The 22,785-nt window shown below is 40.5% G+C and overlaps 1 protein-coding gene across 10 annotated transcripts in view; it reads right to left on the bottom strand.

Moving 5' to 3' along the window:
- CELF2 (CUGBP Elav-like family member 2) overlaps positions 1–22,785 on the bottom strand; it is a 450,951-nt gene that overhangs the window by 99,799 nt on the left and 328,367 nt on the right. The gene's annotated exons all lie outside the window — the stretch shown is intronic.

Below are 22,785 nucleotides of genomic sequence, written 5' to 3'. Positions count from 1 at the left end.
CTGGAGGTGGAACACTCATCTCAGTTTCAAGAATGAAAAATAAGCTACAGGTGAATTTGCCACTGCTGAGATAGTGGAGGCTGCTGATGGCTGACAGCATTAAGGGAGGCTCTGCTCTCCCTACATCTGCTGAATTTTCAGTAAAGCAGGTGGTTTCAGTTGCCTTAATCCTGCGGTTTCCCTTCTGACAGCATGGTCCTGCCAGGTGCTGTGTGGGACCAAACATGGGTTGCTCTCACTTTGTCCACTGCAAACATGTAAAGCACTTTTGCTGCCGCACACACAACCCAGGCAGCTCAACACCAGCCCCAGGGTGAGGTCAGGGCTCACAGGCAGATCCTCAGGGAAGAGCTGTAATGTCACAGGCAGGGGACAAAAAGCAAGGACCAGGATTTGCCTGTAATGCCGCACAGCAATTAAGTCTGCTCCTTGACAGATGAGATGTTTGCTGCAGATGGGATGTTCGGTGACCCAGCTGCCATGGGGAGAGGGAAAACATTCTGGGCAATGCTGGCTGGGGGCAGAAGTGGCTCCTGAAGGTAAAAAAAACCTACTTCACGTGAAACAGGATGATGCAGGTCTTCCTGATAAATCAGAAAACAATCCTGTTCTCTTAATCACAGTCAGAGATTTGCTACAACTCCAGAGAAATGTCAAAACCAATCAGTAAATAAAAGAAACCTTGGCTCATGAGCCTTGGTGCTCCCTTGGAGCGTGACACAGATAAAATTATCTGTGCTTCAGACAGTGAGCAAAGATGATGCTTGTATCAGCTCCCTAACGCTGGCCAAGGTGAAACACCCCAGCCCACCTGACACGCCTGCTTGTGTTCAACCCTGCAGCATATCAGTAACGGCAAAGGACACGAGGAGAAGGTGTGCACAGCAGAACACAGCAAACATTGGAAGTAACCATGAGGAGGTGGCCCACTTTGGAACGAAGGGCTGAATCCAGAATGGCCCCTCCACTGCCCCTTGCTTGGCTCAAGCTGTGCATGGCATTGGGAATGCTCCCCCTGGCTCTGCAGCCAGGCCAGTGACAACCATTTCCTCAGTAACAAGCAAAGGTGACCATGTATTCCCAGCTGGAACACAACAAGTTTATCCCTAATACACAGAATCACTTGCAGACACAGCAAAACATGGGCAGGCAGGTAATGCAGACTTAACACAGCTGAGAGGAACATTTTTCATACTGCCAACAGGTTCTTTAAAATTTCACACTTTATGATGGAGCTGGTTTAGTAATTATTTCAGTAAGTGGAACATTGTTTGCAGGGATGTGTGCTAGAGACAGGCACAGCTTGTTAAGGTTTGTGTTTCCTGTGTTTCTAAACCTTCTGTTTCACTGGAAAATTCTGAAAATCTGAATTCTTTTACCCCAGATGAAAAAAAAAAAATTCAAGTTTGTGACATTTAATAGTGTGATTTTGGGACAATATTGTAATATTTATCTATCCTGTCAGCCAGCTCCAAGTCTATCTTCTACTGTTTCTTCATTTGGTTTATTATTTTTTTAATATAAGACTTTTTAACCAGGAGAGAGGATTCAGAGGGGAAATATCAAGCTCTAATCACAACTCTGCAATTGCCATGTCCTTTTCCACGGGCCCGAAGAGTTTCATTTTAGATTTCAGCTGTGTGGGTTCATTCTGATAAGAAGAAATTTGAAATCTATTGGTTTATCATTCTTGGCACTACTTGAAAGAACTGCACTTGAAAGATGAATATGCTGTGAAATACCCTTTAACTGGTCATTTTTGGGAAATAATAGCTCAGGAGAGAAAAATGTTCCTGTGAATGAGGGCCGGAAGAAACAGTAGCTTAATGGGAAACGTGCAGAGGTTTCAGGCAGGTCATTGGACCTTGACAAAAATAGAGACTTCTAAGCTCACAGACTGACACATCTGAAAATGCATATGGATAAAATTTTTCTCAGGATGCATTTGGCTCATATCTTCTCAAAGAAAACAAACCCCACAACAAGACCTGGTTTACTGTGGTTTGAGGGAGGTATGGACATCCGCTCGTGGACACCGGAATTTGAAGGTATCTGCTACAGAGGTCAGGGCTGGACTCAAAAAAGAAAATAAGACAACAGAGGGAAATAGAAAAGGCAGTAGTCCATGGTTCCCCAAGGAAATGCTGTAGCCCGGCCTATGGATTTTCCAGAGGTCCTGCAGCCATGTTACACAAACTGCATTGAAGATGCCTCCAGTGTAAAATCCTTTTGGGTCAGTACATAGAAAAAGTACCTAATTCAGTGGTGTTTTTTTGGTGTTTTTTTTTTTTTTTTTTTTTTTTTTTTTTTTTTTTTTTTTTTTTTTTCTGCAGGAATATTGGAGTGGAAGATGCCTGTGTAATATGACAGGGATAATCTGTGCTTTAGGACTGGTAGCTGTCCCCTGCTGAAAGGCAACGACCTTCCTTCCTCCATCTTACTAAAGTAAATGTAATATTGCCAAAGACAAACAAGTGGCCCAGCTGGAAAAGAAAAAGGATGTTTCCTACTGAAAGAAAATTAAAAAATAGAACCCTCTCCTTCAGGCCCCATGCACTCATAATCTTTGTTTCATCACCAACAAACTCGACAGCAGCTTGAACCACAACTAGACTTTTCTGACATCCAAATAACTCAGAGCCTGGCAGTGATAACCTTCTTCCCTCCTAGTCAGGACAACTTAAAAGGTGAATTGCTTTGTGGACGTGGTTCTGCCAGTCCTCAACAGCCTGAAATACAGCCCAGTTTAACTGCACATGGGTTAGTGTATTCTTGCCCACAGGCAGAGGAGCTCATGCTGCCAGTCAGTGCCTCCAGAGCAGCAAATCTCCCACGCTCTGCTAAGCTGGTTGTGCTCTACTTGGAACAGTATTTACTACAGCGTAAGGCATTTCTTCTTTGTACCTTGAAAAAAATGCTGAATGAATCATGCAGATCCCTACAGTCCCTTAAGGACATCGGCAACAACTTCATGGCTATCCTGCCAGATGCTTGAACAGACTGGATAAAACCTGCCACTCCATGCTGCTCGGCGTTTAATGGCAACAAATGGGATGCCTGAGAAACAGCAGCAGAAAGCAGCCCTGCTTCTCAAGGCATCTGACGAGCAAACGCTGCAGTGTGGACACTACAATGCTCAACTTCAACACCTCATTAAAAAAAGGGAAAAGATCTCTTACTTCAGCTTGTTTTCACCCTCTCTCTCTCTCTTTTCTCCCCCTCCCCCCCTTCCCCTTTTTTTTTCCTTTTTTCAAAGGAAATTTAGTGCCAGAGAAAGACCTCAAGGTCCCAGCCATTGGGAGAGAGTTGACACATTCAATTCTCCATGACACATTCAATTCACAAGCCCTTGCTCAGGCTGCCAAAGGCACCAATTAGCACCAGTGGTAGAGATTTTATTTATTTAATTTCCACACAAACCTGTTTAGCAAGACAGTGACAGGGATAAACAGCCTCGTGTATGGCTAGAAACAGCTTTACATGAGTCACTGTCAAAGATGGCAGCAATGGATTACAGGGGAATCAAGCCATGGGTTCACTGAAGCCATCATTTAGAAGTGAGGAGTGGGAAAAAGATCAAGTGGTGAGGACTTTCACACCATAGTAGCCATGGTTTTCTGCTGACAGTGAACTTGGGTTTCTGGAGGACTTTGTGGAACTATGACAAATTTTGTTTTCACCATGAAACTTTAAGAAATGCCTCCTGTAAACAATTTTTTCGAAGAGCTGTTAGTGACCCCACACAATGGGGCTTCTCCTCCCGTGTGACTTCTGCTCTATGACCCAAATTTGTCTCCCAGCAGAGCAGTCATGGCTTTGTTAGGCTGCAAGATCCAGCTCTATGACACCTCCAGGAGCTCCGCCATGCCATCATTTCCGTCACTTTCTCCCAGTTCAAACACAGACTAATTATGCTGTGAGAGCTGTTTACATTCCTAATTTTGAACAACTGACAAAAGGAAGCTCTCCTCCACTTGAAGATGTGGCTTACACAGTCCTCGTTGGCATTTAATGGCACTGGGATCTGTGTAAGAGGCTTAATCTCTCAGCCAGGATTTCATGCCTGAATGAATACAGCAACCTCCATCTTGCTTCGGGTGAGAAAAAGTCTTTTAAAGCTCCCTAAACTGAATAGACAATCCCTGTGTTAAAGTTACCAAGAATTAAACATGTGCATCTATATGAGAAAATAACCCTTGGACGTAGACAGGAATTAAAACAAGTTCCACAAGATGCTCTGAGGTTTTGATTTGCTTGAAGAAAAATATTCTGCAGCCTCCCAAGCCTGAAAAGTTAACTTTTGGAAATTTAAAGAGAAAAGGTACAGGAGGAAAAGAAAAAGCCCAACCCATATTTATCGGTCTGATATATTAGTTTCTTTAGTTTTCAACTGTCAAAATTTGTCAGTTTGGATCTCTCCTGTGTTGTGCATATTATCACCTGCTGCCAGTACCTGAACCCTGACCATGGGGTATAGAAATACAAGAGCTTATCAGGGTGCCTGCAAAGCCTGCAACAACTTAAAAGTATGAAATTTGCTTTACCTTCCGGACTAATAAAATAAACACTTCAAAACAGCTATAATGATTATCTGATGATTGAACTCTGTATTCTTTTAGCAAGTAATGGAATCCTGGCAGACAAATTCAATTCAAAATACATTCACATTCAGGACATCAACAAAGTCATCATGTTGTGAATTGAAAATTCCTTTAAAGGCTGCGTTTGAATTCTAAGGGGCTGACAGATCAAGGGACTGAAGGCCCTGGAAGGCTAAATGAGTGAAGTCCTGCTATGTTTCTTTCTTTCTGTGAATGAAGCTCACTTTTGTGTGTGCATTTGCAAGCAGAACAGGTGCTGGCTTAATACAAGTCTGGAATCTCAATGGGGACAGTAACTTCTTGTCAATCTAGCACAGTTCAAGCTAGTTTAAGTTAAGGAGGATTTCTTTTTCTTGTTTTTTTCCCCACTCCTAATGTTTCTCTCCTGATTTCCACATTCACTCATCCACCACGAAAATTTAAACACTTCACTAATACAGGGCAGTCTTTAACAAGGTCTCTTGCATTACAGCCACCCACCTGAACTCTGGAATACGTGCTCTGTACATCACAAAAAGCTGCCTGAACAGCACAATTTGCAACCAGACATACCATGACCTGTAATGCCATTTTCCAGAAGTCGATGAAGACATTAAAATCTCTTTTCCACTAAAGCCACTGAGAAAACGTATTGCTGCAAGGAGTTCAGGTGTGTGGTTGGGCAATGAGACTATTCACTTTGTTTACATTTTATGCAGTGGAATGGGGGCCTTGCCTGGCATTTCTACAGATCTTAGTGCAATTACCTAACCGGCACTGAGGACACTGATCTAGGATTAGGCGTTTCAAGTCTTAGAGATTTTGATTGGGTGGTTCCATACAAAACAAGTGAAAACCATGAACTGTCTGAATAGCAAATTACAGTCATTTCTGACAAAGACACCCAGAAATAAAAAATCTAACTATTTTTGAAACTCTGCTTATCAGAACAAGAAGGAGGCTAAGGCAGGGATGTGTTTCGATTCCTACCTGCACCATCCTCATGTTCTATTGCCTATGGAGTCATGGGAGAGTAAGATGGAAAGGATTGAAGCCACCCCTGATAGAATTGCTGAATACAGCAGAAACCAACCTTTAATGATGCCACCTCCCAATTAGCTCAGGTTTGCTAATAGTTTGATATAATTGGCACCCTGATGGAAACCGTATTACCAGTCCTGTCACCAGCCAGGAAACCGCACTGCTGCTCTAATGACAGCACATATTATAGTGATGCCACTTCTAATATTAATACATTAGCTGAACGTAGGCAAGGGCTCGCAAGTCAGAAGGATTCACAGCTGGGACGTGCCAAATTCCACCCTGTGCTCTATTTTTCCTCCTGGTTTACAGCATTCAGGGTGCCAGTGCCCAGCCCCAGAGTGCCCCGCATCGCATTAAAGCACAAATGCTCCAGGCCGGTAACAGCCCCGTAAATGGCCAGTGAAAAATGATCCCACGGAGCTCAATTTTTTCTCTCCATGCCTTGCAAGGTATGACGGCCTTCCTGTTAATTGGCCACAAGTCCTGGTTTGCTGTCAGCCTTCAGCTGCACGGGGGAGCTCTTTTGGAGGAGTCGCACTCTGTCATTCCTGTACCCTTGTGAATACAAATGCTCTCTATAAATGTCCTCTGCCTACAAAATGGAAGTGTTGGGGTTTTTTGTTTTTTAATTTCCTCTTTTTTTCTTCTTACCCCTTTTTCTCTCCTTTTTTTGACCTAGATTAAATTTGCTGCATTTTCAAGCCTTTTGGGAAAGCAACTAAGAACTAATATGCACTGGTTCATGTCCCACAACACTTCCCTACCCATTATTATGTAAATTTTGACTAAAGTGCGACACAGATAGAAAAGATATCAAGGGCAAAATTGCCAGAATCTACTTTTCTTGCTCTCTGAAATAAGCCACTTATATTAAACAGTTTTGAATGGATAATAGCTGTACAAGTATCTGAAGAATTTCAATGTACAATTTTTCATATAGGACAATGACAGCTTTTGCAAATTCCTGAACTCTCCTGCTGCCAGTGTAATGACTGGGAAGCAAGCGGCCATCATGCTGGAACTCTATGTTTTACTTCTGAAGGAAGGGACCAACTTCCATACCTGCATCTTGCCAACACTCATATGATATCTGCACTAGATGGTGATAAAGCAGTAAAAAAAAAAGCAGATGGAGAATCAGATTCTATACATGGTGGCAGGGTAAATAAATACACACAAATCAGGTTTATAGCGTCAAGGCAATTTTATGTCATTACAAACTAATCTGTCCCTAAAGAAACCATCCCTGTGTGCTGGGATGGAAGCTGAGCTTTATTGGTCTGGGCTCAGTAGCGGATGAGAGACATTGCAACGTAAGCTCAGGAAGAGCTGTGAAGACAGAGCTGAGCAGTCAGTGGCACTGAACCTGCACATCAGCACTGCATCACCAGCCTCATCTGCAGGTGGCCTGGCATGGAATGTTCCTCCTTTGCCAGCCTGTCCAAACACCCACCCAGTGTAAATCGCTAGGGAAAGCCATGGAGATGGATGAGTGGCTGCCAGCCAACCAACATCAGTGGGAAAATCAAAGCAGCAGCTCAGTGCCTCCTGTCGAGTTCACGTTTGGTTTGTCCACATTTCTACATCTCAGGGGTGGAGAGTAATTGGGATCTTATACATCAGTCCATATGGGTTACAATAAAAACTGCTTGTCCGAGCTTTGGGGCAGGAAATTCTCAAGTAAGTAAGACAGCAAGGGGAGAAGGTAGGGAAACAGCATTCCAGCCTCTAGCACTGTGAGGGGCTGTCCCATGGGAAGTTACTGCACTTACCACTTGTAAAATACAGGAAAAAATATACACAAAATACAAGATTTTTTAAAAATATTTGAAATAGTTTTAAACAAAGCCTGTTACTATGAATATATATAGTATCAAGAAAGATACAAAATCTTGAAATTGGGGAGACATCGAAATGAAACAACAAAAAATGAAAATACAAATAATTATGTATTTCTTATACTGCCTTCTTGCCATTTCCTCTTTACCTTTTCTTTCTTCTTTTCCTTTTTATTCTTGCACTAATGCTCCTTAATCTTTAATTCACTTTCTTCTTCCCTCAAATAAATTCTTATTCTTTTCTTTGTAGCAGATGGTTATTGTTTCCCTTTTCTTTGGCCAGGTAACAATTACTGACTTGAGTTTACTGGCTTTAAAATGAACTAACATGTCCTCTGTGCAAGTTAACCCCTAAGACGGATCATCTGCTAAATACATCTTTGGATGCAGTAGAGAAAGAGGGTTCAGAGAACAGATGCTAAAAAAAATGGAAATGCAAAATTAAGATGTCCTCCCTTATTAATCCATTCTTACAGCAGAAAACTGCTGTGACACTGTATTTCAGTTCAAAAAGACTCTACCAAGATCATGTTTACATAAATTAACATAGGCAGAAACACATCTTTCCCTGATGTCATTTCAAAAGCCCCATTGTCTCCAACCCTGGAACTCACTAGTAGCAAATCAAACTTTCCAGCACACATTTTATAGTTCAGGATTTCCTTCTATTTTTTCTTACACTTGAATGCTTGAGAAAGACCACTGAAAACTGGCTTTTCCTGATAAGACTTCCAGATCACTGCTCTGATGAAACTTCTAATTGCACTGTGACTCCTGAGAAGTCATTTGAGTCCTAGTTCAACTAGGAGGCAACTCTGTAGGGAAAAATACTCAGAATAGAAGAGCTTCACCATAAAATTACTCCTTCAAAAGAATCAAATCTTTGAGAGTTATTTGCAATTTATAAACTTTCCCTACGGAAAACCTATGTTCTGTACTGGAAATTATCTTCACTGTTTAAATGCCAAAGGCATCCTGGCCTGAATCAGGCAGAGCAGGTCAGTGGAGGTGATCCTTGCCCTCGGCTCAGCCCTGCTGAGACCTGTATGGGGTTCTGGTTCATCTTCTTTTTCCCCGACTAAAGAGATGTGGACATACTGGAGCCTGTCCAGTGAAGGACCATGAAGATGAGGAAGGGTCTGGAGCATCTCTCATACGGAAAGCAACTGAGAGAGTTGGGACTGCTCAGCCTGGAGAAGAAAACATTGGAGGACATGAAGAAGATGGAGCCTTCCATTTTCTATCTAAAGAAGATAGAGGTTCAGTGACAGGACAAGGGGCCATGGCCACAAATTAAAGTACAGAAAATTCCATTTAAAAATAAGGAATGACGTTTTTATCCTAAGGGTGATCAAACACTGGCACGGTTTGGCCAAAAGAGCTTGTGGACTCCCTCCATCCCTGGAGATATTAAAATCCTGCCTGGACACAGCTCTGAGAAACCTGCTGTAGATGACCCTGCTTTGAGGTAGGGTTAGATAAGATGAATCCCAGAGGTTCTGACCTCAGTCAGCTTGTGATCCTGTGAAATGGCAATGAAGGAATTTAACTGGCTTCTGACAACATCCCTACTAACACAGCTTAACTTCCCCAGAAATATATTGCAAGCTTATTTAACTCCAGCAGACAACATCAGTTAATTTACTGTTTTATTGTTGTACCCATCAGTTGGGAACCAGCTCTCACTCACTAGCAAATTTCACACACTAGATGAGTTTTTTTCATAGCAAGAACATAAGAACTAATCTTTTTTTTCTTTTTTTTTTAAGAAACAAGAATGAGAGACCTTCTAGTACCTTCTAGCACCTAAAGAGGACTGGGGTATGGCTGAAGAGGGACTTTGACAAGGGCATGTAGTGATAGGACAAGGGAGAATCACTTCAAACTGAAAGAGGGCAGGTTTCAGTAGGGTATAAGGAAGAAATTCTTTATTGTGTGGGCAGTGAGACAGAGGAACAGGTTGCTCAGAGAAGCTGTGGATCCCTAGAAGTGTTCAAGGCCAGGCCGGATGGAGTTTCGAGCAACCTGGTCTAGTGGAACGTGCCCCTGCCCACGACAGGGTTGTTGGAACAAGATGATCTTTAAGGCCCCTTCCAACCCAACCCATTTAATGTTTCTTTGATGATTTTTGAACATCCCAGCATGGCAGATATTGCCAATGTCTTGCGTCATACCTTGTTTTTAGCAATATATCAATACATTTAGGAATTCATTATAATGCTGCATTTTTTTAAAGCTGCAGTTTATCTGGTCCTGTTGTATCTGACGTGAAGTTTTTTTAAACCCCACTGACAGCTCTAAACCTCTCAGCTTGTGTCTTCTAAGGACAGCATAGGAAAAGCCAGACCTAGCAGTACAAAGGGAAAAAAAGGAGAAGGTCCAGGGAAAACGAGTTATAAAAGAAGGCACACAGTGGAAAGATCGCTACTGCTGACATTTCACTCATTTACAAAACAACAACAAAACCTCCACCCTAGCCAGAAACTTGGCAAGAACATTGTGCATGGGGTATTTTCACCATTTAGCTGCATTTGGGAGAGTTGGACATCATTTTTGCAAGGGAATCTAAAACTGACCTTGGATAACTCATTTCTAGGAATAGGGTGTTGAAGTTCTTCTGAAAATAACATTCAATGCCCATCTGAATCTTTCGATGCCTAAATGCTTTTGAACAATCTGGCCTTTCATCTCCCTGTGCTCTAGCTTTTCCTTGTTAAAAAGAAAAGAATAAAATGTTCTGAGCTCAAAGGAGTACTCTGAAGAAACCAAGAAAAAATAAAAATTGAGGTAAAAAGACACAGCCATCATAGTGACAATGAGTAACAGCAGAGCACTACGTGCCAGCGCTGTGCCCATCTGACTCACACTTGTCTGTCACACTTCCTCTGAAAGGTACCTTATAGGAAATGGAACAAATCAATACAAGACATTTAAGATGGCTTAACGGATGCTTGAGCGGCATGGGAAAAAATTCGAGGATAAATATTGCCTCTAAGTGCCCTGAACTTGAATCAACAAATAACAGTTACCTCCAACACCTCCCCTGCCCCGTATTTTGCTGCTTTTGGCCAAGTCACCAAATTGTGCGCTCCGTTCTCTGCTGGTGGAAGAACTGGCAAAGCCTTCACTCTGACAACATACACATTATTTTAATGGAGATAATTTTCAACTATTTAAATTTCTTTTTTCCCCGATAAATACACTTCCCCATCTTTACAACTCAGGTCTAAATCCATTGTCTGAATCCGTCACACTCCCTGCTCCCTTTGCCCAAGATGCAGTCAAACACTTTCAGCTCTTTCTCAACTTCAACATCATGAACCCTTGCACATCTCGTATTGATTTCTAGGCATTCACAGCTTCACTCTCACAGGGTCACAGTACATGTCAAATCTTTCCTGCATTGCACCTTCAAGCAGTGTTTCATCTAAGGAGCTTTGCTTTGTCTGAACTTGTTAGCAGTGACACATTTGTTCCCCAATTAAGCTTTCTTTATAATAATAATAAAAATGAAATAGAAGCAATTCCTGGCGACTTTTCTATCTTTTTAGTCAGTTGAAACAATTTTATGCAGATGAAGATGCAGCTCCACAGAGCCTTTGAACTTTAAGCATCATCTTTACTTGGCTTTGAACTCTCAACAGGGCCCATGATCTTTCAAAGCAATGTACTCTGCTGTAGAAACTTCAAAAAAGAGGGAAAAAGGCATGGTTAGAAAAAAATTGCAAAAGATGGGGGTTTTTAATGCTTGATGCTCCTGGAAATAAATAAAAAACCCAACTGAGTGGTATCTGAAGAAGTGTATTCGGCACTCAAGTGTTTCCCTAATTAATTGTTTAGATGAGTGCTAAAATAAATGCAGCAGCAGCAAAGATAAACAAACCACTTTAGTAATAAAGCCATATATTTGTGCAGGCACACAAAAATAAATGGCAGCACTTAATGAGCACAAGCAATGAGAACGGAGAACACACTTCAGGTGGGGGATCCATGCTCAGAAAGCTCCAGCTCAAAGGCATTTGAGAGGTATCTCACAACCACTTCCCAACCTGCCTCTCATTTGCCTCTTGCACAGAATCTCGCTTTGCACAGACTAACAATGTAAAAATGCAAAGTGTCCTAGTAAAGAATTACAGCTCATATTTCACCTTACCTGGGCAGCCTTACCAGGGCAAGGAGAACACTTGTGGGGAGAGATTGCTATCCTAGTTAATTATTATTCCTCTTTATTTTTGTCTCATGATTAACTAAAGTAAAATCAATGAAGGCAGATATGGAATAGACATGTAACACGCACTTCCAAAATGAGAGAGAAAAACTAAGATGGTTCATACAGTCTTTTCCTTCTGACTGGAAAATGAGCTAGCAAAGTATTAATACCGGGGGAAAGTGTTCTCTTGTATATCTAGGAAAGCAGTTTTAATAGAATTTACAACTGTTAGAGGCAGGAAAATTCAGCTAAGCTCCTCTCCCACAGAGGACAGCATTACACTTCCACACATAATTCTTCCGAAGTTTTATCTTGTTCTATCTGTAGATTTCTCAGAAATCAGACTTTCCATAATTTCCCCCAAAAAGCTATTTCAAAATGTCACAAGAAGTATTTTAAATATGCTTTTCAAAGTAAACACTTTCAGTTTTGCTTAATTTCCCACTGCTATTTATCTCCTGAAGACCTTACAAAATAGTGCTACTACTTATCTTAGAAGAAATGATTTGACAAGCAGACCAAAACATAAAACTCCACATGCCATTAAAATAAATATGCTATTCTCCCCAGAAGCCTTCATACAACTGACTGTTTACTTCTTGCAACTATCACCATGTATGCCCCAGAAAACTGATGAAAAAAAAAATCTATTCACAAATGTTTAATACCTATTAAGGGAAGGGAATATTGAGACTCTGTTGGATGACCCATAGGACACATCATAAGTCTGTTAGTTAATACCAGTTCAGAGAAGTCCAAAGAAGAGTACCATGATCTACAGGTCCTATGGCTCTCCAAAGATCAAGATGTGGCATTTAATCAGACCAAGATTTAAAATAAATCTCCAGCAGCCTGTTTTCAAGTTATGACAAGAGGAATACTTGGCTCTAGAGGTACAGGCTGTATGACATGATTGGCAACTTATCAGGACAAGAAGAGAAAGAAGCTGGATGATTGGCAACTTAATCACAGGGAGAAGGAAAAATAGAGAAAAGGAACAAAACGAGTGCCTAAACAGTGATGTGTTGGCTCCTGCGGCTGTCAAAGGTGGCCTTGAGCAGGCAGTGGCAGGAGGGCTTACACTGAAGCTTGTCTGCAGAGTAGATGAAACTATTCAGTGTTCCTTGGCATCAATAGCACGCGGCTCCTGAATGTATCTAATCACATTTGGAGGAGAAGGATTCTGCGCAGTGCTCTCGGCAGGTCACCATGGCAGCCACGGGAACACATCCAACAAAGTATCACTATCAACAAAAATTCACTACCAAAAACCTCAGAGAGCTTTAGAACAAAGTCACTAGTCTTAACTGCAAGCTAACAAATAATACAAAATAAAACCTGTGAGCGATCATATTTTGATGCCAGAGGTCCTTTAGTTAACTTTACAATGTGACTTCGTCGTTTATTCAACATGTTATTATTGTGTAAAATATCTCTGCTGAGCACAAACAATGCAAAGTTTTCCTGGATGGGAGCTGAGAAATGGTGGGTTACAGGTTACATTGTCAAACAAGCCTTGCAACCACCAGCTCTTATTGGGAACAAGCATCGCTTGGTCTTTTCACAAAAACCCCTACTCATAGATGACTTGTATTTATCTACAGAGTACAGTGGATCAACAGAGAAACTGCAAAATAATGGCCTAAAAATGTGAAGTTTCTTTTCCCACATGAAATGGGATATGGGGAAATAAGGAAATAAGACTTCCTAGGCAAAACTTAAAGATAAATCCAAGCAATTTCAAATTGTCTATCAGACTTCAGCATTACTCACTCTTGTATTTTGTATGCCAGAAAGATAAACCATAATGTAGAGCAAAAGTATTTCTGGAACTTCATCTTGCACATTTTCACTATAAAGCATATCATAAGCTTTGACACAGAGATAACTAAGCGATTACTTGTCAACCTCCTCTCATTCCATCAGTCTTAAAAATTAGGATGAGAAAAGCTTTTCATGTGCAACAACAGGCTACAATATTAGTCCTGCAGAGTTATAAAAAAATGTGGAACTAAATATCAGACAAGCCCAATTTAAAATGATGAAACACTTCTGAATTCTAAAACAATTAGGCTAATTTACAACACATGGCTTGATACACTAGAAGTTTTAATCCTTTTATTTTCCTTTTTAAAAGAGGGGACATTTTTTCATGCTAGTCATAAATTAGTACAGTCAAGGATTATTTCTTTTTTTCTCTGAATACTCTTCAAGAGCAATTCTTACCTAAATTGGTAAACCTAAAGAGGTTCGTGGAAGATTCATATTTTACCTGAGAAGAGATACACAGAAGTAAATTACAGGAAAGGCAAACTATAACTAAAGAAGAGCATCATCTCCTTTTTCCATGCCTTTTCAGTGATGCCGTGCTGCAAATTTACTCAGCTTTCTCAGCTAGGTCCCTCATTTCTGCTTGTAAATCAGGGATCCTGGGGTGCTCTGAAGATTTATCATATAAAGGTTGCAGTTTTCTCCTCTACTTTTTGTGATGGTTCCTTCCAGAAAACACATGCATCCTGAATATTTCTGATCCCTCTGGGGATGAGATTTAAACAAACACCGACATTGGCAATGCAGCCCTGTTTGATCATGGTACTAAAAAGTCATTATGTGTGTTTCAATATCCACTCAGTTATTACCAGTTATTTAAGACAAAGAGAAAACTAGAGAAACTCCTTTCTTTACCACAAGGCAATGTTAGTGATGGCAGCAACATTGCTCAAAACCTACTCTGAAGAATATTTTGTCTCCTTTCTTACAGAATACTGACATTTAAAGGATGAAACATAAAAGATACAGGGAATCCAAACACTTTCAAGGCTTTCCCTTTTGCAACACACATGGACAATGGATTTTAAATGAAAGTTCTGTTTCTCTACACTTAAGGGTATGAATATTTTAGTATGACTGCATCTGTGAATGAAGACATTCAAAAAGCCATTATGTTTTCAACTTAGGTTAATAATAAGGCTATTTTTCCACCCACTCGCTGGCACAGCTGTAATGTTCTTGGCCTCAAGTGGGAGGCAATGTGGAACAAGGATTAGCAAGATGGATGATATACAACATACAGTGCCAGTTCATATAAAATATTACTAGATTGGAAATGACTGTTTACTGTCTCAGTGATTATATGATCACTTTTTTTCCTTCCAAAGAACATACAGGATGTGGCGCTCCTCTATGCCAATAAAGCTTAGTGCATAGCACCTGGGTAATGACAAATTAATTTTTGAGCTAAGCCTGATGAAGGGGTCAGCCAAAATCCCAGGCAGAGTTTATCCCCAGTACTATTTTACATGACAGAAAATGCATCCCTCCAATTCATCAGTATTAGCACAGAAGAGAGATTATACAACAAAAAATAAATAAAATGGGGGGATGGAAACACCAAAAAAATGTTAGGACTGTGTGTGTTTACAGTACAATAAAAAAACATTCAATCTTTGAGTTGTGGGGGGGACTTGGAAAGACAGTTCCATGGTCCACTTCCAAATAAAATTGGACAAAACATTTAGGAATGCACTAAACAGAACAAGCACAGAATTGGCAGACAACAGGCTGGACAAACCAGGAGGGTTTTTTTCATTCAGGTTAGGTTTCCAAACCCATCCTGGAACTCAAAATCTCTCTCCTGAACTGGAGGCCAACCCCTTTTGACAAATGCCACAGTGGCTCAACCATAAGCAGCCAGGGATGCTGAGCCCTGGATCTTGGCATGTTCCTGTACAGTCTTACCTCAAACGAGAAACCACGTGGGTCAAGCGTTATGTCTGATCCAGTCATAAAACTTCTTTAACAGCAAAGTCAACACCAGTTGTTTAAATACCGAGTGCTCAGCAGTTCCCATCCCTTGGACTACTGGCCACAGACACTGCCAAATTATCAGCAATACCTCAGAGTTGAAAAATGTTTTCTTTAATCATTTTAGTGAGAGAGCACTTTCACATGAAAGAGAAACAAACGGGTTTCTAAATGGCAAAATCATTTCTCGTCACTAAGCAAAGATCCTCTGAAAGCTGTGTGCACAACCCAAACCACCTCCGTCTTCATGTGGTTTATTGATTTAATAAAGCATATAAACGGGCTTATATCATTATTCTACCAGCTGCAGATGATCTAGATTCACTGAACAAACTACTCCCACAAAATATTTTCATTGAAATTAATCTTAATGTTCACTCCTCCTTCCCCCACAAGCCAAAACTGAGGCACTTTGAAATGCACATTAGCTCCTTCAATAAATAAGTGAGCAATTCTTGGTTTTCTTAACCACGCAGGGCATAAGTGGATGATCTCCTTGCATGCCCTGGATGATGAAAAAGACATTAAGTATTAGGATTTTTCCTGTTTGGGTAGCCCTGTGAAAGCAAGCTAACTTGCAGGCTCGCTCTCCCTACCATTTCCAAAGCATCAGAGCTTCCATGAGCAGTGCCCCTCCCAGACAGGTCACCAAAGCCTCAGCCCTGCATGCCCCAGCCTTTTTTTTGCAGGGCTTTGTTCCAATAGTGGGAGCAACTACCCAAAAGTTTGAAAGTCTGCTCCTTTGACACACTCAATCTGGCAAGTGTAGAAGAAATGCTGTTAGATGAGAAGGAAGAAAAGGGAGAAGTAGGCACATTCTCTTCTCCTACTCACTCTCTAATGATCTTTGTGCTGTTTTCTTTTAATTCTTATTTAAAAATTTCAGCCCTTTACAGCAAGATCAGCAAGAACAGACCTTTGCTTCACCAAAGATGCACAAAGCCCTTTTGTTGAGGACATGGGTCCAAAACTGCGGCATCTGGGCTGTGCAGCTCTCAGTACAGGCACACTGTCAATCCTTCTTGTTCAGCTCTGCCGTCAGTGTTTCAGGACAAAGATAATTCTACCAATCTGTTTGTACAGCATATTGTACAATCTGTTACATGCATCTGCAATACAATCAGTAAATGATAATAAGAGCATGTGGACCAGGCTGGAGCCCCAGATTTTGGGTGCCTTTGTTATCTATCATGGACCCTGGTCTGCAGCTGCACTTTTGACTTGCTGCATGCACACAACGTACCATGGGCACTCGCCATGAAATCTAAATACTGCCTATTCCCTATTAAAAATACCCAAATGGTGTTTTTCTCCCCTTTCTCCTATTTCAAGGGAGTAATTCAAAAGTTAAAACCATGACCATACCAATGGGAATGAGACACCAAGGTATCTTTTGTAATGTCTTTCTCAAATACAAAACAAAGCCATGAAACTTAGGGAGAAAGGGGAACAGCTCGTGTCAGATGTTACCTAATGAATGTTCAGTCATGAACCCTACATACAAATGTATGAGAAAAAAATGCCTACTCTTAAACAGATTGTTCCCCAAAATCACATCTGACTGCAACAGTAATAATGTTTCTCATCCTTACCAAATATTTGTCTTTTTTTTTTTTGAAAGACAGCAAACTCTGCTGACATTTCTGCACAGAACGTGGCACTCTGCTCCTTGCAGCACAGATTGCCAGACTGCTGCTTTACATGCTGATTTCTCTTTTGTGAACTGAGACCTTGAATACTTTCACGGGGGAAAAGCAGATCAATGATTTTTTTGAGAGAGCTAAACAATTCCGTGTAATGAACATCAGTTAACACGGGCAATTACTCTTTCTTTTTCTCCCCCAAAACACCACCACAAAAACAAAGAGGAGATTGTAGCTCCTTTGAATGGCATGTGCCTCACTGACTGTACCAGAACGCCACCCGCATGCAGAAGTATGGGTGGGTGAAGTTCAGGAGTGACATGTGGCTTGTAAAAATATAAGATGCGTAGGTGAATAAAAACTTTTGCCATTTGATTCAGCCAACAATAAAGAGAGTTGTTGTAGAAACTATTGTACTGTTTCCCAATTTTCACAAAAGATTGGTTCAAACCCTCTTTCTTTGTTGCTTTTGTTGCTGAATGAATGGAGAATAAAAGGTGGGGTTTTTTATAGATTTCATGTATTCGCTTTTTAAAGAATGCATGTGAAAGGAAAATAAAATAATATCAAACATAAAGGAGAAGCAGGCTTCAGTGGGAATTTTGACATTCAAAAATATTCTGCAAAAACATCCAGTATATCACATTTTCTCCTTAATGGTTAAAACATTAAGTGTTGTAAAATTATGGCTTTCTTTATCCCTGGTTTGAAGCATGTCTCTGGCTATGTCCCTGTGTTTCCTCGCGTCTGAGTTTTCTGTTTATATCATATGAATATGTAAATGCCGCTCATTTGCATTTCTGCTTTTATGTAGGAAGTCACACAAAACACCTCTCTGGATCTCATTGTGGCACATCCATATAATGTGAGAGTCCTGCATTAATAACAGCATTAAAAATACCACCAGGATAATGCAATGAAATCCCTCTGCCATCACCGTTATTATTTGTGGAGGGCTTCCAAACTCCAGTGCGGATCACCCTGAGTCCCTCTTGAACACACAGACAATGCTCAGTTCCATCACTGGTGCAGCCATGACCCAAACCAGGTACCCCTGAGGACACCCATACCAAAATCATACCTCCCTTAGACACTTGGGAAACCAGAGGAAAGAGGAATCTCCATGAAGAGCCTTGTTGAAGGGCTCAGTGATTCCACGCTCTGCACACACACCAGTGCCTGTTCCCAGCTTCCAGCCTGTTCCAGTTCAGCAAAGCAGTGAAGGAAATGCTTTAATTTTAATCACTTGCTGAAGTCATCAGGACTGTTTGCTTAGTTGAGCAGGGGTCTTTATGAGCCAAATATTATTCTTAGTAATAAGGAGACCTGGCAATACACTAGATGGAGCTTTTGATAGTAAGTAACATTAATTCAATTAAATCCTCTTACAGCACACACTCTCCAGCTAATACAGTTTACAGTGAAATTTTCTCTGGCACTCATTTAAATATAATTGTTGCACTTATCTTGTCATGAGGAAATTTCTGAAGGTTACTAGTACTGTGCATGTGTAAACCTACAAGCTACACTGACCTTTAGTTTTGAGATTTTTTTTCAACTACTTAAACTGCAGCATCTAAATGCTGATGATAACAATAATAATAGTAATAATTCCCTGCTTCCACACAGCACCTTTTAACACAATATATGCCCAAGTGAGAACTAGCAAGTAACACAGCACAGAAAGGCATCATATGCTAACTGGGAAGGAAAGCTAAAACTGTTGGAAATGAAAAGGCTGGGAGATGACACATTTGGAAGCCTGAATTTTCATAGAGTGTTTTTCACGGTTCTTCTGAAAAACATGAAGGTGTTCTCCATGTAGACAATTTCATATTTACCCTTCATACACAAGCTGACATTAATAATAACTATGGGGCACTTGAGCACCATGCTTTGGCATCATCTTCTGTCTGAATCAGAAAAGAGGTTCACGTCCTTTGATCCAATAGACGGGTTTTGGTGACAGTCCCAGCTGTTTGCCTATAGGTAGCCCAGTGATATACTGGAAAGCAGCCTCAATCACTTGCGAAACTGGAAAAAGGGAGGTGTCAGCCAAAAAAACCCCAGCAAACAAATCAAAACCCACCCAAACACAAAGTAAAACTTCAGAGTGTGTGCACAACTACCCATAAATCAAAAGCCTTGAGAGTTTAATGAAATATGGGAAGAACAAGTGTAGAGATAGGAAGAGAAAACTGCTGAACATGATGGAAATGAGCATTTTGGAAAGCCCTACCTATCCATAGTGGACATTTCAGGCCTTTGTCTCAGGTAAACCTTCCTTGACACTTCTATCATAAGCTCTTTTTCTTGTCTTCTCTTTCTCACAATGAGAAGCGTCCTCACATTAAAGATCTATCCAATTTTACCCTTTGAAATAGAGAAGAGATAGTAATTTTGCGTTACTCTGCAACAAGCAGAGAATAACCAAGTAATGTACACTGACATGCTGACAGCCACAGGAGGTGGGAAATACCAGATCTAAAGGGGAAAAAACAACTTCTGGGGCCACTCAACCTCTGTCCTGAGCTCAGCACTGCAAAAGGAAAGCCTGCTGCCTAGTTTTCACTTCCCTTTATGCATGGGCTGGTGTTTGGAAGGGTGGGAAAGAGATGACAAAGTTTATTTGGCCACCAAGGCTCATCAAGACTTTTTATTTTTTCTTTTTAGTATTAAATAAAAAGAGGGACCAAGGACCCTGCTTTGACATCTGCATCCTCCTGCCCAGACTCAGATGCCTGTCACATTAAGAAACATCAAGCCATTTTGTTCAGCTCTTATGGCACACAATAGCAGACGTTCAAGGGAGAACATGGGACTGCAAAGCATTTTAAAACTCTTAAATAAAATGTGGGCTACAGGAGGCTCTCATTCAGAAGCAGCATTTTCACTTCCACTGAGAGTTCCCCCACGCTCTGGTGAAGTGAATTAAAATTGACACTGAGAAAAATCTAATTGAGCCAGAGACAACACAACACTTTTCACTATAGAAACTCAAGTCCTGGTGGAATTACTTGGGTTAATATAGTCCGTTTTAAATCTACAATGATTTTTATATCCCATGATCTGCAAATAATAAAGGAAGATTGTTGTTTAAGACTCATTGTATTAATTAGGGGGAGCACAGGAAGAGTGAGATCTGGTGCCTTTGGGTCTGCTCCACACTTGTTTTCTAAGTGCAGTTTCTCATCAGATCGGATTAATATGTGAATAAACTAATGCAGAGCTCACCTGGGCAGTGTTAACATAACAAAATTTTTGTGTCAACCAGCTCAGGGATTCATGCACTGAAAATGAAGGGAGCAGATTTGATTTAGGCAAAACGACAGCAGCTCAAAGAGGATATTGTTCTCTGCCTGCTCAAAGTGACTCAAAAAATTTGGGAACAGTCCCCCCAGGCCTCTGTATCTCAGTTCTTCCAGCTGGTAAAAATGGAGTGATGCTATTTATCTCCCTTTGCAAAACACTTGGAGATGTCTGGCTGAAGCAGCAGCCCTGCTCCTTACGGTGCCACACTCATCCTTGCAGCAAAAAGTTTCCTGCAGTCCATTATATTAATCTACTCCCTATTGTGGTAGAGCTCCCTAAAATTGCAGTTGAAGGCAAGACATCTTGAGCTAAAAGGAGAGTTTAATTATTGTTTGAAACATAAATTTTCTCAATTCAGTTGGGTGAATAAGAGACACGGTTTATTAGAAAACATCTTCCACCTCTTTACAGCTCTTCTTAGTCCTCTAAAAGAATGTCTGAAGTGGATGCAGTAGTTATTTTAAATTAAAACCACAAGGTAGTAGACACTGACGTTTTCTCTTACACAAATAATAATGAATTTATGCACCACAGAGTTTATAATCTGCAGAGTGAAAGTCTAACGTCCCACTTAAAACTGCATACTCATGGGCATAGATTAGACAGTAATTAGGTTCAGTGAGAAACTGAAAAGATCCACTGGAAACATTCAAATTTAATTTATTCACTGGCTTGTCTCAGAGTGTTTTTATAAGCAATTAGAAAGACACAGATTCCTGAAAATACATTCTTTCCTGAGACAGATGGACCAGGAGATTTATATGGCATACCCAGCCTTCCACCCACAGCTCACTGGCTTGAGTTAAGCTCAAACCAGGCTTAGAAGCCACTAGCAGACTTTATCCTTGGGGAGTTATTTGCTATTCTTTTGAAATATGCTGATGGTTACAGTGCACTATGAAACTGATGTCTTAAAAAAAGAGTAATACTACAACCGGCACAGCACATCCTTTTATAGCATCTGTATCACTGAAGCCTGACACTGAAGATATTGTGAGTCCTGCCAGACCCAAAACAAGCCCAAATCTGCCCTCTTGCTACCCTGCTCCCAGAAGAAAAACCCCAAAAACCAGGGTGACAAGGTCTGGTGCAGGGAAGATGGAAGTAATGAAATAGTAATTGATTTCCACTGCTATACATGCTCTATATATCTGCTTTTAATGCATTTCAAAATTATAAAGAATAGCAGACATCCTTTCAAGGCCCTCCTGGGGTTTAAATTTCATGTTAAGAACTAGCAAAACTGATGACATATTTATGCTAAAATGTTTTATGTGGTCTTTAGCTTTTTATTGTGACCCTTCATTGCAATATTTATGTCTCTCACATCATCTCAGCAGTGACAGAGAAATTCTTACTGCCTTGGAGTCTCTCCATCTATTTTTTAATGAGGAAATCTTCCTGCATTGTGAGTTTTAATTTTAGGCCGTTATTTATTTGTGAACAGACATTTGTAACTGATTTTAGTGGGGTGAAAGGAACAGAAGATAAAAGCATAAAATGCTGTTTTTGCAGTGGAAATGAGAGATTTGGAAGCTGCAGTACACCCAAAATCCATGCTCGTAAGGCTGCTTCCCAATTACACTTCATTTTTGACACTGCTCGGTTGTCAAATGCTTTCTTCCTTTGAGCTCCTTGCCAAAGCGTGTGAAGATTTCAGACCAGTCTCCACATCCTTTGCAAAATCTCCTCATGTGTTAGGAGCAAATGATCTTGAGATTAGAACTGAATAGAATAAGAAAGACTACAGAACAAGAGAAGGGTTGTGTGGTTTGTTTTTAACGCATTGTCCTTTAACAAAAACTCACATATTTCTCACATAAATTTTTATGTGACGAGCAGATAAATAGTGTATGTTTATTCACGTAATAGAAAATTGGACGAGGAAAGAATTTCAGTGGCACAATGTAATAAAATGGTTGAATCTCACTTATGTGAGCTTTAATATGTAACTCAAGAAACTGGACACCATAAATATCAAACTGACAGTATCTGGCACTTTTATAGATGCATATATTTTAAATGTAGGCAGCAATCTTGAAAATACTTAAAACATGCCTGTGTTTTATGTCTGAGTATTACATCTACTGATTAATTCCTGCGTGCAAGTGTGTGCATGACTTGACTTAGATTTTTCCATGCATTACAGTTTTTTGCCTTTGCGATTATATATTTGAGAAACTGAGGTTTGGCACACTATTCACACTCAACAAAGCAATTTGATTACTTGGGGTTTTTTTTTAAATTTTACTGAAAGCTCAGGCTGTTTTAACTGCCTGCCTATATGGGGTTTTTTTCCCAATGAAGTGATATCATCACAACAGATTACACATTTATATTTTACAAACATTTGG

The sequence above is a fragment of the Chamaea fasciata genome, unplaced genomic scaffold, assembly GCF_029207755.1.
Source record: "Chamaea fasciata isolate MVZ Bird 193981 ecotype frontalis unplaced genomic scaffold, bChaFas1.0.hap1 SCAF_5, whole genome shotgun sequence".
Taxonomy (NCBI): domain Eukaryota; kingdom Metazoa; phylum Chordata; class Aves; order Passeriformes; family Sylviidae; genus Chamaea; species Chamaea fasciata.
This window is presented reverse-complemented; position numbering and strand designations above follow the sequence as displayed.